Raw genomic sequence first — 17894 nt, 5'->3', positions numbered from 1 at the left:
CACTGTATATGCCAGAATATATACAATTAGCCTCAAGGTTTGCTTAGAAGTGCTTGTCCATCCAACAAGAAAATAAGCGTTACAGTAATTGAGAAAATGAACACCTTGGGTCTTTCTCTGGCTGGCAGTAGTGGTGAACTCTTATCATTGAATTGCCTGCTTTGCTTCTCATTATCTCTGAAAAGCATTACTAGGTAAGAAGATATTTGGCACATGTAGAATTTCAGTTTGTTTGGGATGAGGGAGGTGAACTTCAAAATGAGAAAATGTTAAGTCATACAGACTCAGGGCTCAGACTTCTCTTTTCTAAGTCTTTTTCGCAGTAGATGAGGCAGGATAAAGTTTCACCTGCAAATTCAAAGAATTTCCTAAAAGTGTATTTGCACTTTGGCTATCTCTAGGTGTCTTAATATGTTTTCCTATCTACAAAAAAAAAAAATACAGGAGACTAGGTATGTTGTCAGGGTAGAGGTTTGTTTGTTTTCAGGGGATGGGAGGTCCAAGAGCATAGAGAGGGCTTTCTTGTCCAGTAATCAGTTCTTTTCCTCTTATAAGCCACTGAGGTCATCATAAAGCCCCTACCCTCATGACCTTGTCTCAGCCCAAGGGGTCCCAAGGACTCCATCTCCAAATATCATTAATGTATAAATTTGAGGATCAAGTTCCCAGCATAGGATCTTTGGGGGACACATTCAAACCATAGCAACATATGACACATCATTCTTGTTTTCTTTACTTACAGGGCTGTCTCTAACTCTTTTTAGGTGACCAGCATGACACATGACACTTAAAATTTATATATTTATCTTCTTTGGTGCATTTTGAAAAACTTGGGTAGGGTGTATGGGTGTGTATGTATGTGTATGTCTGAATCTTTTTATTTATTCCTCTTTCCAGTGTCGCCAGTTAATTAAATATCATTTCTGCATTTAAAAAAAATTAAAAGGGTGATTCATTTACCATATTATATTGTAATGTATTATTTTATCTTTGTTTTGTTTGTGCTTGAATATGTAAATAAATACTTTCTGCAATTTAAAATACCAGTCTCATCAAACGGGAAACATGCTATTTCACCTGTTTCTGATAATATTACTACGGTTATTTAGTTGTTCAACTTAGGAATCTAGGCAAAAATGCCTCCTCCTCTTCTGAGATCAGCAAAATGATATGGCTAAGAGGTGAAACAATTTCTCTCTTGGAAACCGCCTTCCTTTGCTGTCTCCCTGTATACGCTACTTGCAGCGCATCAGAGCACCACACTTGAAGGTAAAATGGCTCTAAGAAATGAAGAAAAGAAGCCATAAGCATTCTGCATATCAGGTTAGGATAAACTAGCACTGGGCTCCTGTGGGCAAATGCTTAGGTAACTTTTGCTTTAACGTGAGTGGTTTAAAACCCCCTAACTGACCAGTTTGCAAGTTACTAACTTAATGACACCTTAGTCATTATAAAGAGCAGGGGACATGTCTTGGAGTCAACCGCATGTAGGCCCAGTTGAGATTACTTGCAATCTCCAGGTGATTTGTATGACCCCTGTACAGTAGCAGTGCATCCTACCAATGGGGGTAAACTGACCTACTGCAATTAAACTATTGGGAAATGCACACACTGTGTGGACAAAGACATGCATATCAGTAAAATTTAAGTTATTATTTTGTTTTGGATGACGTTAACATTTGTTTAATTTTTATTTACTTTTTTGGAAAAGTCAGTTTTTTTTGGACACATTCATACAGATGCTGTATTTCAACCATACTCACTCCACACCTTTTCTTGTGCCACAGATCCTCTCTCTCTTTTCAATCAGATTCCTCTTCTTTTGTCATGTCTTTTTTTTTTTTCCTTTCCCTTTTCATTTAATGAGGGTTGCTTATTGGAGTGTGAGTAAGGGGTTATTTGTGGGAGCATTGATAGCTTTACTATGGCTATACTATTGAAGACAAAACCCCCATCTCCCCACCCCAGCTTCTCAGCAGCTATGAACTTCATTCATAACCTCAGAGGGGGCTGGGACCTCATGGTCCCCTCTGCCTTTGACAGAAGGCTGATGGGCCTCATCTTGTCACCGTCTTGTGTTGATAATGACAGCTGTTGAGAGTCCAGGCTGCAATGCCACGTGACGCCTGGAAGGAAGTGTTCCCTCACCCTGCAGCCTCTCACTTCGTACATTTCTTCTTTATCTCTTTAGAGATGTTCACTGAGCTTTGGAGGGGCAATAGAGTTGTTTCATTTAGGGCTTGGCTTTGAACAATAAGTATTTTTAGCACTCTGGGCAGCTGGAGTCTCTGCAGCCACCACTGTCCATTGTAAAAATAAGCCCCTCTAACGAAAGCTGACAACAGCCCTGACTGGTGGGCATAAATAAATTAGTTAGAAGGCTATTTAATGGACACATCATGTTCCTTTAGGGAAACAACAGCAATAGCTTCCCCAGTTGAGTTTATGCCTTCCTTAGCTGTGGACTTTTGCTTACTGTATGAGGTGTGACTTCCCTCCATGGAGCAGGCCTCCAATCCAATCAGGAAGTGGTCGCTTACACCTGTAACAGACTTGCGCTATTGTACCAGGGTTGTGTCTTGCCTGACGGCTTGGTTGTGTTGCATGTAGGGTCCATCACTAAATACTTCTGCTGCGACATAACAGCAGCCTACATAACACCTTCCAGAACATGAGGGCAAGCCGGTATGGAGGATGTTTCCAGCTTGATTGCTCTACCTGTGGGTGGTATCTTCGAGAATAGGTCTTACTTTCTAGCTCTAGGGGGCAACCACCGGCAGTAGTAATGACCTGCATAATTTTAGAGGCCTCAGGGGTTTCCTTGATCAACAGCTCTTGAGGAAAAAGCTCAAATCTGGCACCGAGGCTTTCATTTCCATTGCTTCCTGGGGTGGACAACCTTTTTTTTTTCTTATTAAAGTACCCCCATTTACCCCTCTCTCCTTCCGTGTTCCTGTCCCCCACCTTGCTAAACATTTTACCCTTAGAATAGCCATTATCACGTGTGTGACTACCCTGCTCTCTCTTCCACTAAAGCCCTCCCACCGCTACACGGTACCCTTTCCAGTTTCCTGGCTCCCAAACACAGCCATTCTCACATATGTACACAAAAATTAGGATCCGTTTATGAGCGTGAACGTGTGGGTTCTGTCCTCTTGAGCCTGGCTCACCTCACTTACTATAATTTTTCCTGTGAATCTTGTAATTTCATTTTCCTTTACAGCTTAATAAAATCCCAACATGAATATATGTACCACATTTTCACTATTATCATTTATATATATATTATTTGTGGTAGCATTTTTTTTTTTTACAAAAGATTAGTTTTTGTATATGAATGTTTTGCCTGCTTACATGTTTGTGTACTACATGTGTGCCTGGCACTCAGGGAGGTCAGAAGAGGGTGTCAGAGCCATTGAAACTGAAGAACAGTTGTCAGTTACCATCTGAGTTCTGGAAATTAAGCATGGGTCCTCTTCAAGAACAAGTGCTTTAACTACCACTGAGTCATTTCTCCAGCCCCAAGATTTATTTAAAAATATTTTTCACACGTACTCACTCATAAGTGGTTTTTAAACACAAAGCAAAGAAAACCAGCTTACAAACCACAATCCCAGAGAACTTAGACAACAAGGATACTAAGAGAGACTCACATAGATCTAATCTACATGGGAAGTAGAAAGTGGAAAAAGTCAAGATCTTCTGAGTAAATTGGGATCATGGGAACATTGGGGGAGGGTTGAAGGGATGAGGGTAGAGGCAGGGAGGGGAGCAGAGAAAAATGTAGAGCTCAATAAAAATGAAAAAGAAAAAATATTTTAACATGTGTGCATGTGTGTGTGCACACGTGGTGCACCTGAATGAACTCATGTGCCTCACATGTATGCAAGTGCCTGAGAAGGCTCCAACTGGACATTAGATTCCCAGGAACGGGAGTTGGACAGTTGTGATCCGCCATGTGGGGTTCTGGGAACCTAGCCTGGATCCTCTGCAAAAGCACTTGGTGTGTCCTTCACTGCTAATCCATCTCTCTAGCCCTCGCAGTCCCTTGTTTTTTTGATGACAGCCAATCTAACTGGAAGCTCATGCCGTAGTCCTGGCAAAGTCAGTAGAGTTCTCGAGGGTCCTATGGATTTGCTGTGCATTGCTGTGCTCTCAGCAATTTCCAGCTCATGGTCCATAGTCTTTATGCCCTGTAGGACAGCTGTGAATGTGACTCAACACACAATAAATTACTTAAAATATGATGGGTTTTCTTCCTCGTTTATCTATTGTTTGATTGTGCCTGTCTTGAATGTGGGCTTTGTAGATAACAGTGTGGCCCAGAGAAGCCAAAAGATTGGACACTCCTGCCAGGACCTTGTTCTAAGAACTCCCTTTTTGTTCCCATGGATCCTCACAATAAACCCTTTCTTGTAAGAAACTTGTGTATCCCTTTCTTCGAACTCTCAAGTTTCTGACCTGCCAGACTAATAAAACCCTGTAGAGTGAGTTTTCCTGTCAGTGATCTTACATGTGCTAACTGATGCTTAAAATTTTTGTAACAGGGAACAAAGCTATTTCCTCCATAAGAAGGATGAGGAGTAAGGACGGGAAGGAAGTCACCTAATGTTTGCTGTGTGTCTGCCCTAGAACAAGCACTGAGGTTCGTACATCTAAAATATGTACCTCATTAAAGAAAACTAATGCCCAGTGAATGTATGCAATTTGCCCAAAGTCAATTGCTTTTTTCTTGGGAAGTTGTTGTGACTATACCTCACTATATGTTATGGGTTGGGTGTGACAAGTATGTTGCAGGCACACGTGTTTGAATACTAGATCCCTGCTGTGGTGCAGTATTGCGAGGATCTCTAGGAAGTGCTGCCTAGCTGGGGGATGTGGGTCACTGCTGGAACACGCCTTCAAGTTTATAATGGGGTCCCATTTTCCATCCCAATCATCCCTTTCTGTTCCACCCAGATGTGAACAAGCATCTTCCCATTCTCCCTGCCACTGCTAAGAGTCATTCCTTCTGCTAGTCCTTCCGTGCTCTGCTGGACTGTACCCTTATACCTTTAGTCAGAGGAGACCCTTCAACAACCAAGTTTCTTCTGGTCAGGTATTTGGTCATAGTGACGAGAAAATTAATTAATATATAACAGTGGGAATGAGAAATTTTGTGAAAAATCTGATCACAATGCTTTGCAGCCCCCTGAACTGGTTTGTTGGAGAAATTTGGAAGTACTTGGAACTGTGGGCCAGGGAAGCCCTAGAAGGCTTCAAGCAGAGCTTCACGGACAACTCTGGTAGGAACTCAGAATGCTACATGCTGATAGCAGTGTGGACACTGAAGGCCAGGCTCCTTAGCTTTAGGAAGGTAAAAGGAGCTCTGCTGGGGCTGGAGGAGAGGCAATTTGTATTACATTCCTTCAAAGTGGATGGCTGGCTTCTGTCCGTCTCCCGAGAGCTTTCCAAGCAAAGGGCCACTTTCTTTGGTGGAGGAAAGGGCATGAGACAGGATCTGATTCAAGTTGCAGTGCGCTTATGGTTCCTGTCACTTCCCTGGGTTCACAGTGAGAAAGAAAGCAGGAAGTAGAGTGGAATAAGAAGGAAAATATACAGCCCAGCAAAGAAAGGAACACAGATGCAGGTGAATCTGAGACAGAAACTACAAGCCAAAATAAACCTTTGCTTCCTTCTGGGTCAGATTTGAATACGACTGTAACAAGTCACTTGACTTAGTGCTTAGAGAAAGCTTATTTATCTCTATGTCTATCTATCTTTTTTGGCTACATTAGGACCAGAAGAGTGGGGAGAACCTTGAGTTTGAAGTGGAACAGATAAGTTTGGTATATGATGGCTGTCTCATCTTCAGGGAGGCTTTCTTATTCTCTATCTTCGATGCTATTTTGGGTTCATGCAAGATACATTTCTTGACTTCTTATCTTTATTGTTGTTTGTGATACCTCTCCCTTCTGCCTCCCTCCCTTTCTTCCTTTCAAAATAATTCTTCTTAGTGATCTGTTAGTACTAGTCCTGGCTGATACTGAACAGTGGGCAGTGGAAAGGACTTGTCTGGTCTTTTTACATGCTTCCATGCTATGATGGGTCAAGAGGCATTGGATGATCCTAAACGCAGTAGTTAGGGCTATTCTGGGATCACTTGCTGTACTCTAAGAACCCAATTTGTCCATCTTTCTCCTCCCTCCCTTCTTTTTATCTTAGTTCTTTGAGAACTTTGTACAATGTGTTTTGATCATATCTACTCCTTCCCATGTCTACGCCCCATTCCCTACCACCCAGCTTCACGTCCTTTCTTCAAGACCAGTTTGTACTCCCCAAATGTTCTTGGGTGAACTGGTACATGGTCCACTTATCAGGGGCTACACTCTTAAAGAAACTTGACTCTTCCTTTCCCCAAAGCTATATTACCAACAGTTACTTAGGTAGGGATGGGACTTAATGTCCACCTCCCATCTCCATGCTGGGATTTGGTCTGGTTTGAGTTTGAATGGGGCTTGGGCATGCTTTCACAACTGCCTGTGTTCACATGTGCAGTTGCCCTGCTCTGTCCGGAGGATACTTCCCTTCTATTCATTCACAGTCTCGGGACTTTCTAGTCTTTCTGCCCCCTCTTCTGCAATGATCCTTGAGATTTGGGAGGAGGGCGTGTGATAGATATTCTAAGATGATCATCCCACTGCCTCACAGTCCTGCATCTCAGCTGTTTGTGGATTTCCATGTCATTCACCATTCTATTTGCAAATAGAAGTTTCTTGATGAGGGTGAGAGATTCTTTAGTCTATAGGAACGGCATAATGGCATTAGGACTCAGTTCAGTACTATGTCACATCCCCACAGACCTATCAGCTGTGGCTCAGGCCGTGTCCTCTTCACCACCAAGGTTCTTACAATCTTACCTTTAGCTGCTTCCCTCCAGGGCTATCTCAGAGCTTTCATTCAACTCTTTGTATTGGATGCCTTTTGGAACCTTCATGGCATCCTCTGTTTTGAAAAGGCACCACTGTCTCTGTTGTTTTACAACCAGATGTTGGTCGCATGCACTTGTGTTTTTAAGGTCGAGTCAATTGTGGATCAATAGACAATTAGAAGTGCCAAATGTACAAAGAAACAGGGCACTTGCTAACCTGATCCAGCAAATTGCTGGGCACATCAAGGAATGATTAGAAGAAACTTCTTTTTTAATTTTTTTATTTTTTATTGCTTTATAAATAATACCATTCAAAATTTCCACTTCCTCCCCTCCTCCCATTTCCCTCCCGCTCTCCCACTCTCCCTCCCCTCTCCCCCTCCAGTCCTATGAGAGAGGAGACTTCTTTTTTTCTACACTTTCACATCTATGTGAATGTGTATGCTATGCATGTGTGTATTTGTATACTTGTGTGTGTGTACATGTGCGCATGTGCAAGGGTACATGTAGAGGCTTGACATTGATGTAGGAAATTATCTTTAACTGCTTTTTCATATTATTCATTGTGACAAGTTCTCTCAATCAAACCCAGAGCTCGCAGCTATGAATAATTAGGCTTGCTCGGGGATCCCACTTCCACCTCTTGAGGCTGGAATTACAGGTGGGTTGCCATGCCCACCAAACATTTGTATGGGTTCTGGGGATTCAAACTCTAATCTTCATATTTTCATGGCAAGCATTTATCCACTGAGCTATCTCCCCAGCTCCTAGAAGATTCATTTCTTATACTAAAATGTCTTTGAAAAATAATGTATGGTTTAACATTATCCACAATGAGAATATTTGTTCACGCATAGAAACCTCTGCATAGAAAAGATTAGGATGCTGATGTACATGATGGGTCTTAAAAATAAGCAAGGAAGTGTTTACGGAGGAACTGGATCATAATGTTGTCGCCTCTCTTTCCCTACATCAGGTGGTAGATGGGAATTATTTGCAATTTTGATCCCTTACATTAGAGACAGACCAGAGCAGTCTGCTGTGTGCCCAGGCTCTCTCTCACATCCATAGGATCTGATTTGAGATTTCACTCCTCTAACCACTTCAAATTACCCAGTTTTTTCTTCACGCAACTGTCAGTGAATGCTTTCAACCCTCCTCTAAAAGAACAGATTACCTATTTATTGAAATGAGTTAACTGTAGCTTACTGACAAACAGAATTTCATTTTCAGGAGCAGCTGTCAGACGTTTAAAACATTAAAACCCCATCAAAAACATTTTAGAAAGAACAGCCAAAACCTTCTAAGTGACTTTCTAAAATCTGTTCTGTTCAGACATATTCAGGATAATTAATTGGCATAGTAGTACTCATGTTTCGGGGACAGTGTTTTTCAGTTAATAAGGCAGTTTAGAAGTTTAAACAAACATATTCATCTTAAATTTAGTAAACGCACACCACATGCTGCAATGGAGATAAAAATGAGCCATATTGTGATCTGTCCAAAGGTGGTGACATCTCGCCGTGAGCTGGAGCAAGGAAGCAGCATGAGTGTGTCCCCAACTGTGTTCTTAGACACAGAGGGGCTTCTGCTGCTTACCAGAGGAAAGGTCAGATGGCTCTGTGAGAGAATCAGAACCTGAGAATTTTGGAATCTAAATGGTTTGAATTACTGTGGGACCTCCATTTTTTTTTTTAAATGTAATCCTGTCCCAGGGCTTCTCATTGGCAACCAAGATGTCTACAACATAATAACTAGAAGGAGTAAGACAGAGATTTACTAGTTCTGAAGAAGGCACATGGAGCTCTTCAAGAGGAACGGACTTCTGTGAATATTGTGCATGAACAGGAAGAGGAAGGAAGAGGCATTGAGAGATCCTCCAGAGAAAGAGTAAAGCTTAGAGGGAGACAGGGCTCTCATTGCAGCTACTTTCCCAAAAGGAGAGCGTCTTACATTAGATCCGTACTGGGAGAGATAGGAACACTATTTATGTGGGAGAAAAAGCCAAGGCATTGAATGTCTTACTGAAAAATTTCAAGGTAGGTTTGGCTTTAGACACTATTAACTCAAGAACCCAGAAATGTCATGTGTCTGTGGCTCCAGCTTTTTATTCTTAGAGTACTGGCATCCTCTGGAAACTGGTCCTGTCTGGGCCACCACAATAGATGGAAGATTCTCCAGGCATTTCTAGTTTTCTGACCTAGTACAACTGAAGGGAAAAGTCCCTTTTGGCTGGAACTAGCAGTGGAGACTTAGTCAGATTCCCAGGATGGAGAGCATTTGTCTGTCTTGTCAAATATGTTTCAACAAGAAAAAGTTTTTCTTAAATTTTTTTATATGCTCAGTTGAACATCACAAAAGGGGAGGAGTTTGGATTACTGAAAGGATTGCCATGTTGCCCTGGATGTGGTTTAGAAAGAGGTCCTGGTAGAAGCAGTAATTTCTATGGAAATGCATTTGGTCAGGGTCCTCCAAAGACACAAGACTAATTGGATATAAACAGACAACACATAGACAAGGGAGACTTACCATGGGAATTGGCTCATGAGATCATAGAGGCCAAGAAGTCCAGAGACGTGTATTTTCAAGTCATAGCACCAAGCAAGCTGGTGGAGTGCTTTGGACTGAACCCAAAGACTTCAAAAACAAGGAGCTAATGACCTTCCAGGGAAGGGGACAGTGAATGTCCCAGTGTCGAAAGGAGAGAAGCTCAGCCTTATGGCTTTTTGTTCTGTCTGGGGTCTCAGAAAATTAGGTGGCGCCTACCCACAAGAATGAGAGAACATTATTTCTCAGCCTGCTGATTGCAAATATTAATGTCTTCTGGAAATTCTCTCATATTCATAGAAATGATGCTTTACCAGGTGCCTTAGCATCCTGTGTCCCATTGAAGGTGGCACACAATACTAAATATCACGAGAAGAAAAGAGAATGGAAGGGTTTAGAAGAAAAATTAAGCATGCTCACCAAACTTAGTATTCAATGGTAGGAGCTTACTGAGTCAGTTCAAGAAGCAGCTGAAAATGGAGGGCTCAGCGGGAAACCCATGAGCAACTCTTACTGGACCTTCTTTTGGCTTTCGCCATCTCTCCCCAGTCCAGGGCCCATTTTTTTTCACAGTTCTCCACCATGTAGGAGTTAGTTCAGGTCTTCACTCTATCAGTCCTTTCTTTTCACATTTCCCAAAGTCTCTGTCTGGAAGTGAGAGTGGTTTTTAATCTCTCTGGTTTTCAAAGGCTGCACATTTCTGCTGCTTCACAACATTGTGGGTTATCCACCAGAGAAGAGTACATGGACACAGGTTTAAAACAATAGAAAGTCTTTTAATAGCTTGATAGCAAATTCACTGGGTGTTCAGGATCCCAGTGTAGTCCCGAGCCTTTCTCAGAGTAAGATTTTAAGCACAAAATCCATATCTTAGGTTGACATAATTCAGTTAACAAGAACAAGTTAGCTAGGAACAGAACCATAGCAGCAAAAAAAAGGAAGGTTAGTACGCTTAGAGACTCTCCCAGAGCTATGGACTTTGATGGATTAGGTCTTTGTTTTCATTTTGGCTGGTGTTACTGTCTACAAATTGAGTTTTATAAGCCTGAATGGTACTTCCTCCATGGACTCAGTTGTGCTAAGATCTGGGGACTTGTTTCAAGGAGATGTGTGACATAAAATATTATCCATTGTCATAGAGAAGGTGTTTTCCCGAGTGTGAAGTCTGAATGATTCCTCTTCTCTCATGTCAACACTTTATATACATCAAAGTTAACTCTGCAAATGTGTTGGTGTTATTTAGATGATTTGTGGATTGGTTCACACAATGCTTCATAGACAGGCTCCCCTGAGCCTTCAACTTCGACTTCCGGCTTCTCAGTGCAGATCTTGCTCCACCATACTGCAAATGCTGCACCATCAGGCAGTAGCACTGCTTTTGGTTGGTTTCCTATGATGGAAATTCCTGTATGAGTAATTTATTGAGGGCGTGCTCTTCCAAGAAGTGTGGAAGGGAAATAGAGGAGGCAGAAAAGGTGTCTTGGCAGAAATGGGTCCCATAGTGTCCTTGGGGGGCGGGATTCTGGCATATGAAACACAGCACAGAGCGTGTCCACCACAAAGGGAGGGGACTGGCCCTTTCTATCTCCATACCTAAATTACCTTGGGGGCACTTTTGGAGAGGGTGTAGCATTCCCAGCATTTCTAAGTGAATTCTCTTATGTAACAAGTCTTTCTCTGTCCAATCAGCCAGCTCACAAATGGAAATTTCTTATTAATGATGAAAGCTTGGTCTATGACTTAGGCTTGTTCCTAACTAGCTCTTATAATATAAACTAACCCAGATTTTTTATTAATATACATTCTCCCATGTTCCTTTTTCCTCTGTCCCATTCTGTGTGTCTGACTCATTCTGTGTCTGTCTGGTTTCTCTGTCTCTCTTCTTCCCAGAGTCCTCTCTGTGCCTGGAAGTCCTGCCTATACCTCCTGCCTAGCTGTTTATCAAACTAACCGGAAGGTGCCTTGGCAAAGACACATTTTCATAGTGTACAAAAGAGTATTCCATAATACTCTTAGGCTGAGACTATTTCTCAGAGGAGTGCAGCTGTGGACTGTTAATAACCAACACTCAGAACAGTTGGATGACCTAGGAAACTGCAGATGTTGCCTTCAGAAGTCCATGCGTGACTCAGTCACTTGGGGAACTTGTTAATACCTAGGCTTCTGACTCGTGGCCTAATAATTCATACTCTTAAGCTTCTAGATTTTATGGATGTTTTTGATATGTGAAACATACTTTAAGGAATCAAGAGTTAAAAAAATGTTTGTCTTGAGAGATGACTCAGTGGTTAAGAGCACTGACAGTTTGCCTAGAGGACCTAGATTTGATACCCAGCACTCACATGACAACTCATAACCATATATAGCTACAGTTTCAGGGATCCACCCTCTTCTGGCCTTTGTGGGTACCAGGCACACATGTGGTACATAGACATATCAGCGCCAAATCACCATAGACATGAAAATAGATAAAATTTAAAACATGTACATTTGTTTATTGACTCTCTCTCTCTCTCTCTCTCTCTCTCTCTCTCTCTCTCTCTCTCTCTCTCTCTCTCTCTCTCTGTGTGTTTGTGTGTGCCACGGTTTACATGGGAGGGTCATGGAACAATTTGGGGGAATCCTTTCTTTCTCCGTGTGGATTCTGGGGGAGACATAAATCTTTGGTCATCAGGCATAGCGGCCTTCACTTCCTGAGCCATCGTTCAGGCCTGAAAATAATTGTTTAATAAATTCTCACTATTCATGATTTGCCTATCATATCTTTCAGGAACATTTCTATGCATTCTTATTTCTTTCAACCTTCCATTCCCATGAGAATATCCTTCCTGTTTCGGTAACGCTCTATACATTTCACTGTGGTTTTTATAGATGAGTCTTGACTTCGGGTGAAGCAAAGTGGTAGGTGACAGGGTGAGTGGGACCCAAGAGTAGGGTGCAAAACACCTGACTAGACTCCCCAGGGAGAACTCAGAGGCTTGTCTCACAAAAAGGAAGTATGTGAAAGTGCCTTGCATGTCTTAAAGTATGCATGTTAATCTTAGGTTCTCGGCTTCCAAAACTTTTTCTGGTACCTTGTAGGAGTGTAGTCAATGTTTGTTAAAACCAAACTTAGGACGTTTTGGTGAAAAATAATAGGTCTAGCTCTCTAGTTAAAATGTCTTTGTTTACTTGTGGGTAAACAAGCTGACTTCCAGAACAGCTCCAGGAAGTGGTTTTTCAGATGAGTATCTTCTTCTCGTGTGTGAGCTTTACGTCTCTAAATGTGTGTAGAAAGGCATTAACTTGATGTGTCATAGGCACAAGCAAACCCACTTCAACAATGAGCACCATGTCTGGCCTAACGTGTTCTTAATTCATGAGCCTATAATTTGCCCTTGGAAAAAATCATCTCATAAAATGATAATGACTTGGGTTTAAAATATCTGACACAGATCTAGAAGAAAGTAAACATACAACTTTGTAAAGGTCAAAATTCAGCAGCACTTACCTCCAGAGGGAGTTAAACATAAGAATCCACCATTGCAGACGGTCTTCCTTTCGAAAACATAGGCTTAAGAAAGGACACAACAAACAGATGCCTTTCTCAGAGAAAATATGGGAGCTTTCTCCCTAAGAAACACAATTGTGGAAAAAAATTGAGCAAAATGTGATTTTGGAAGATCGACTGGAGGACATATAAGTTACGGGACTCCAGGAATCGATTTCAGCAAAGCTGTGGACGTAGGTCTCTTATTAGCCAATATTTAAGATGTTGTTTTAAGGAAATTATGCTCCTATAAAGTGCCCAAGGCAAGAGGCTCTGGAGTGGTTGCCATGAAACCTCTTTGCTAATTAGGAACACCAGCTACTGCTACAACATTGGTCTGTGGCAGGCTCACTTGACAGCCTCCACACAGTTAACCTCACATTGGAATTAATGTGTTTACCTGATTCAATTAACATCCAAAGTCAAAGAGATCACAGCATTTAACGCTGTGTTCTTTGCTGTTGTTCTTTTGCTTTTGAAATGGTTAATTTTCCGGTCTGTATAGATTCCCAATTAATGATGAGGAATTATATGTATTTTTTTCCTTTTGGCTCCGGGATCTGAAAACCCTTAAAAAAATGGATTCAAATTATACCGTTTCGCTGACATAATGTATTAAGAGCCCCGAGTGATGCCTTGGGATGCAAGAGGAGAGGAAAACACTTGGGTAAGTAAGCAGAGTTTATGAGACTTCTTTACGCCAAGAAAGCAGGATGAATATTTCTGACTAAAAGTTAATTAACTATTTTGCCCCAGCAAGCCAATTTGTCACCTTAAACTTTGATTCATTAACTGCAAACTGAGAGGCTTTCCTGTTCCGTGGTGTCCTCACAGACTGAGTCTGTGCTAAATGGCGCTGTGAGATACGGTCGGGTCTTTCCAGCTGAAACTAACTGACAAGGCTATTATACTGAAGGGAAGACTTCCTAATGGGGGGAAATAGTTGGTGCTCACTTAGAGCAAAGCCCGAGAAATAAATATGTGGCTTGGCTGGGAAGCTGAGCGACCCCTTGTCACAAAACAAGGGTAAACCAGGATTTTCGAGTTTGCACATTTAATGGAGTATGAAGATTGCTCAGTTGGCAATTCTAAAGTTCTAAGACTTAGAAATGTATGCATGATTGGAGGCTGAGACTTTACAAGTAAGTTGTGATGAAGAAAAGCATTTCTATTTGTCAGAATAGTGACTCTGTTGCTGCCCGTCTTGTGACAGCCCATTCGCTAGGGATGGAGCTTCTGCGAGCTCATGAAGGGACAAGTTAAAAGGACCTAGGGAAGTAGAGCCCCAGACACACTTCTAGGATAATTAGATTAAGGTCTTAGTCACAGCTGAAGAGGGTGTCAGGAAGGTCAGATGTTTTTAAAGGGGCGATTTGGACACACAGCCACATACACTCTTACACACTTTGATCTACATCATAGAACACTTTCGTGAGACTCACAACTTATGAAGGCTGATTGTGTAAGTACTGTGCAAATAGACATGTTATTTTCACAAGGAGTGATTTCTTTAATTCAGCACAGCACACTGTGTACACTTTTCGTGTGTGCTGGTTCTCTGGTACTCAAGTGATGCAGAAATTTCCGCCTCCATCAGAATTCTCCTTAGGCCAGATACCAGAGCCTGCCACAGTTGAGTTGGGCAGCAGCATAACAGGTAAAGATTTGCTGCTCATAATTTTACATCCATCTAGTACCTGGAAGGATGCTTACTGAGGGGGTAAAGCAGTGGCTGAGCAAATGAATGAGCATACCAGAGCTTTAAGAACATCTTGAGAAGGGGGCAGTTGTTTCAGTGGACTGAATGTTTCAGAAGCAGCTGGAAGAAGCATTAAGCTTGTAGTCATGTGAGTTACTTGCTGCTCCTCACAGAGACTGAAGCAGCAAGCACAGGGCCTTCATGGGTCTTTCCCTCCTGTTGGGTTGCCATGTCCAACCAAACTATATGATAGTTTCTGCTTCATTTTATTGTATTTTATTTTGTCGTGTTTGTTTGTTATCTCGTAGAAGCCTGTTTTTTTCTAATAAGAGACAGAAAAGGGGTGGATCTGGATGGGAGGGGAGGTCAGGAAGAACTGGGAGAAGTAGAGGGAGGGGAAACTGTAATCAGGACATGTGTGATAACAAAATCTCTTTTCATTAAAGGAACAATAAGAATCTTTGCTCTTCTATTTCTTATGAAACTTTTAGGCAGGATGTTTGACTTTCTAAGGTGTAAGTTTTCCCTGTCAAAAATCAGGGGCAGGACTGGTAGCTTGCAGCAAGGATGAAGAGCGGTACAGGTTGAGGGTTAAGTGCCAGCTGCTCAGCTACTCAGCTGCTAGGATCTGTGAAGCTGCCATTTGCCATTAGGTCATTTATCCCAAAGTGAAACTTGTCTGAAAAGAGAGTCACATAATCAGTACCTTCAGAGAGAAAAACTCAATAGTAGGAATTCCCAGGATGACGTTTGCTTCATCCAAGAGTCCTATTTGTGATGTACAATGAGAATGAATTATAGCCATGTTGCCCTCTTGACTCGAGAAGAAAACCAAGTAGAATATGTTGTATGAAAAGAATCTATTTTCAATAAGAGGGAAATGAAAAAAAACCCAAAGATATAGTCAAGTTGTCTGGGTCTCATTACGTAATACTAACATGATATGTGCCCCCAGAATGAAAACCACGGGCAAAGCACATGAAGAACTGCACAGAAGTTACAAGCAGTGTGATTGTGACACAATTTTCTCCTGATCCTCCAGATGAAGTCAGGCTATGCTTATAGATGTGGTGTATGTGACGAGGGGAGTAGAGAAGGGAGAAGGAGAGCCCATCTCAGACTCCAGATTGGTCATATTGAAAAGCATGAGCTGAGACCCCAGTGGACACCACAGTATAAGAGAAATACCCTGTCCTGTCATCTACAGAACAGGTGACAGTTCATTTGTTTTTACAAGGAATAAGGACTCATTCTTACACAGGGCAAGATTTTAATCCTTGTAACTTGGCTCCAGGCTCTCTCTCTTGAGCTCCCAGGTGTTACCTCTAAGTTCTTTTCTATGAGGCAAGAAAAAGACCTTGGTCCTCCTATTTCTCCCAACAGGGCTGTCTCCATGGGCAAATTCCCTTGTCACTTTGTTGCCGCCAAAAAGGTGTCATAAGAGGCTGCTGCTGCTTGAGATAGTTGTTCAGTTTATATCTTCAATCAGAACTCAATGCACACAGGGCAGATACAGACACGTACACAGCGATAAAGATGGTCCAAATCTCTGTACTATAATAAAACACACAGTATAAAATCCATTTATTTAAGCTCTTTTTAAGCTCAGTTCAATAATGTTAAGTATGTTCATATTGTTATGCAACAAATCTCTTAAACTTCCTCTTGTAAAAGCAGCAATTAATTGTTAATATTATTAATATAACATTAATATTATTATCAGTAATGTAATTACCAGTATATTAATATTAATGGAAACAGTATATTAATTGATTTGTAAAGTTGCTGTGGGCTAAACATGGGGATTTGTGCATACTAAACAAGGGGTCTTCCACTGAACTACACCCAGTTAAACTCTGGACTCATTGGAAAACAGCCCCATTCTCTGACCTTAGTCAACTATGATTCTACTTCTTTTGTTTCCTTGAATTGGGCTACTTTAGACACTTCATATACTTGGAGTCATATAGGATTTGTGACTGTCTATTCCACTTAGCCTAATGCCGTGAAGTTTCATCCATATCATAGAATACAATTGGATTTACCTCCACCTAATTGCAGGCATCAACTATCCTACTGTTTCTCCCTCTGTTTTCCAGTCCAGTCTGTGTGGACTTAAGGAAGGAGCAAGTAGGAGAGGAATGCTGGGCTTTGATGTGAGCAGGGTCTCTCATCTACATGGCGTCCTAAGCGGGCAGGAACAGAAGGCCTGGGTGAAAGCTTGGCCATTTAAACTGGGCAGCTGGTACATGAGAAGCCTGTAGAAAGCCTGTGTCTCAAAAATACATGCAAGATTTAGTTTCTGGTAGCCATATGCATGGCCTGTTTTCATTCTGGGTAGTCTGGAGTTCAAGGCTGGCTACAGGAAGTCAGGAATCAGACTTTCAGCCAATCCTGGGAAGATGTGAAGGGGCTCATGTTCAAGATGAGGGAAGCCAGTTGGCAGGGAGGTTTAACAAGGATACTTAGTTTTATGGCCATTAGGGTCAGAGTGCATAAGGGTGACAGGAATCGAAGACTAAGGTCAGAGGCCAACACACTTAGATGTATTCCAAGACAGATCAAAACTAGATAGGATTATTGTATTAGGAATTGGTCAAAACCAGCAAGATCGGTGGCATTTGAATATTTTACAGTATAATAGTCACAGCACTGTTGCGGATTACATCTCTCGAGCATTTAACCCCTCAGATAGATGAGACCGATTTTCGTGCATCATGTTACTTATTCCTTACCACAGCCTGTGAGGCAACTTTTACTATTAAGTTTGAAAACGAGAGAGTAAATGGTCCTAACCCAAAGACAGCAACAGGAGAATGTTCTTCGGACTACTGGCCTCTTGTAACAAGAGGATATAAATTGGACTTGAGGACTCAGGAGATAAATAAGACACCACTGACCTCCCCTAAATGAGCCTGAAAGGCATTTTTTTTGGTATGAAAGAGGTGCTGTTAGTTTTTGATTAAAAGTCAGTCAACCACCTTGTTGACCTCAAGATTTCAACCTAGCTTCTGATTCGATGTGGTACTTTATATATAATCAAACAAATGTTAATGTAGGAGGGGAACCTTAAGGTATATATTTTTATTTATTTTATTTCCATCTGTGACCCCATACTTATCAAACTCATTTAAAATGGTGTCACAGGGGGCTGGAGAGATGGCTTAGTGGTTAAGAACATTGCCTGCTCTTCCAAACGTCCTGAGTTC

Source organism: Chionomys nivalis, chromosome 11, assembly GCF_950005125.1.
Source record: "Chionomys nivalis chromosome 11, mChiNiv1.1, whole genome shotgun sequence".
Taxonomy (NCBI): Eukaryota; Metazoa; Chordata; class Mammalia; order Rodentia; family Cricetidae; genus Chionomys; species Chionomys nivalis.
This window is presented reverse-complemented; position numbering follows the sequence as displayed.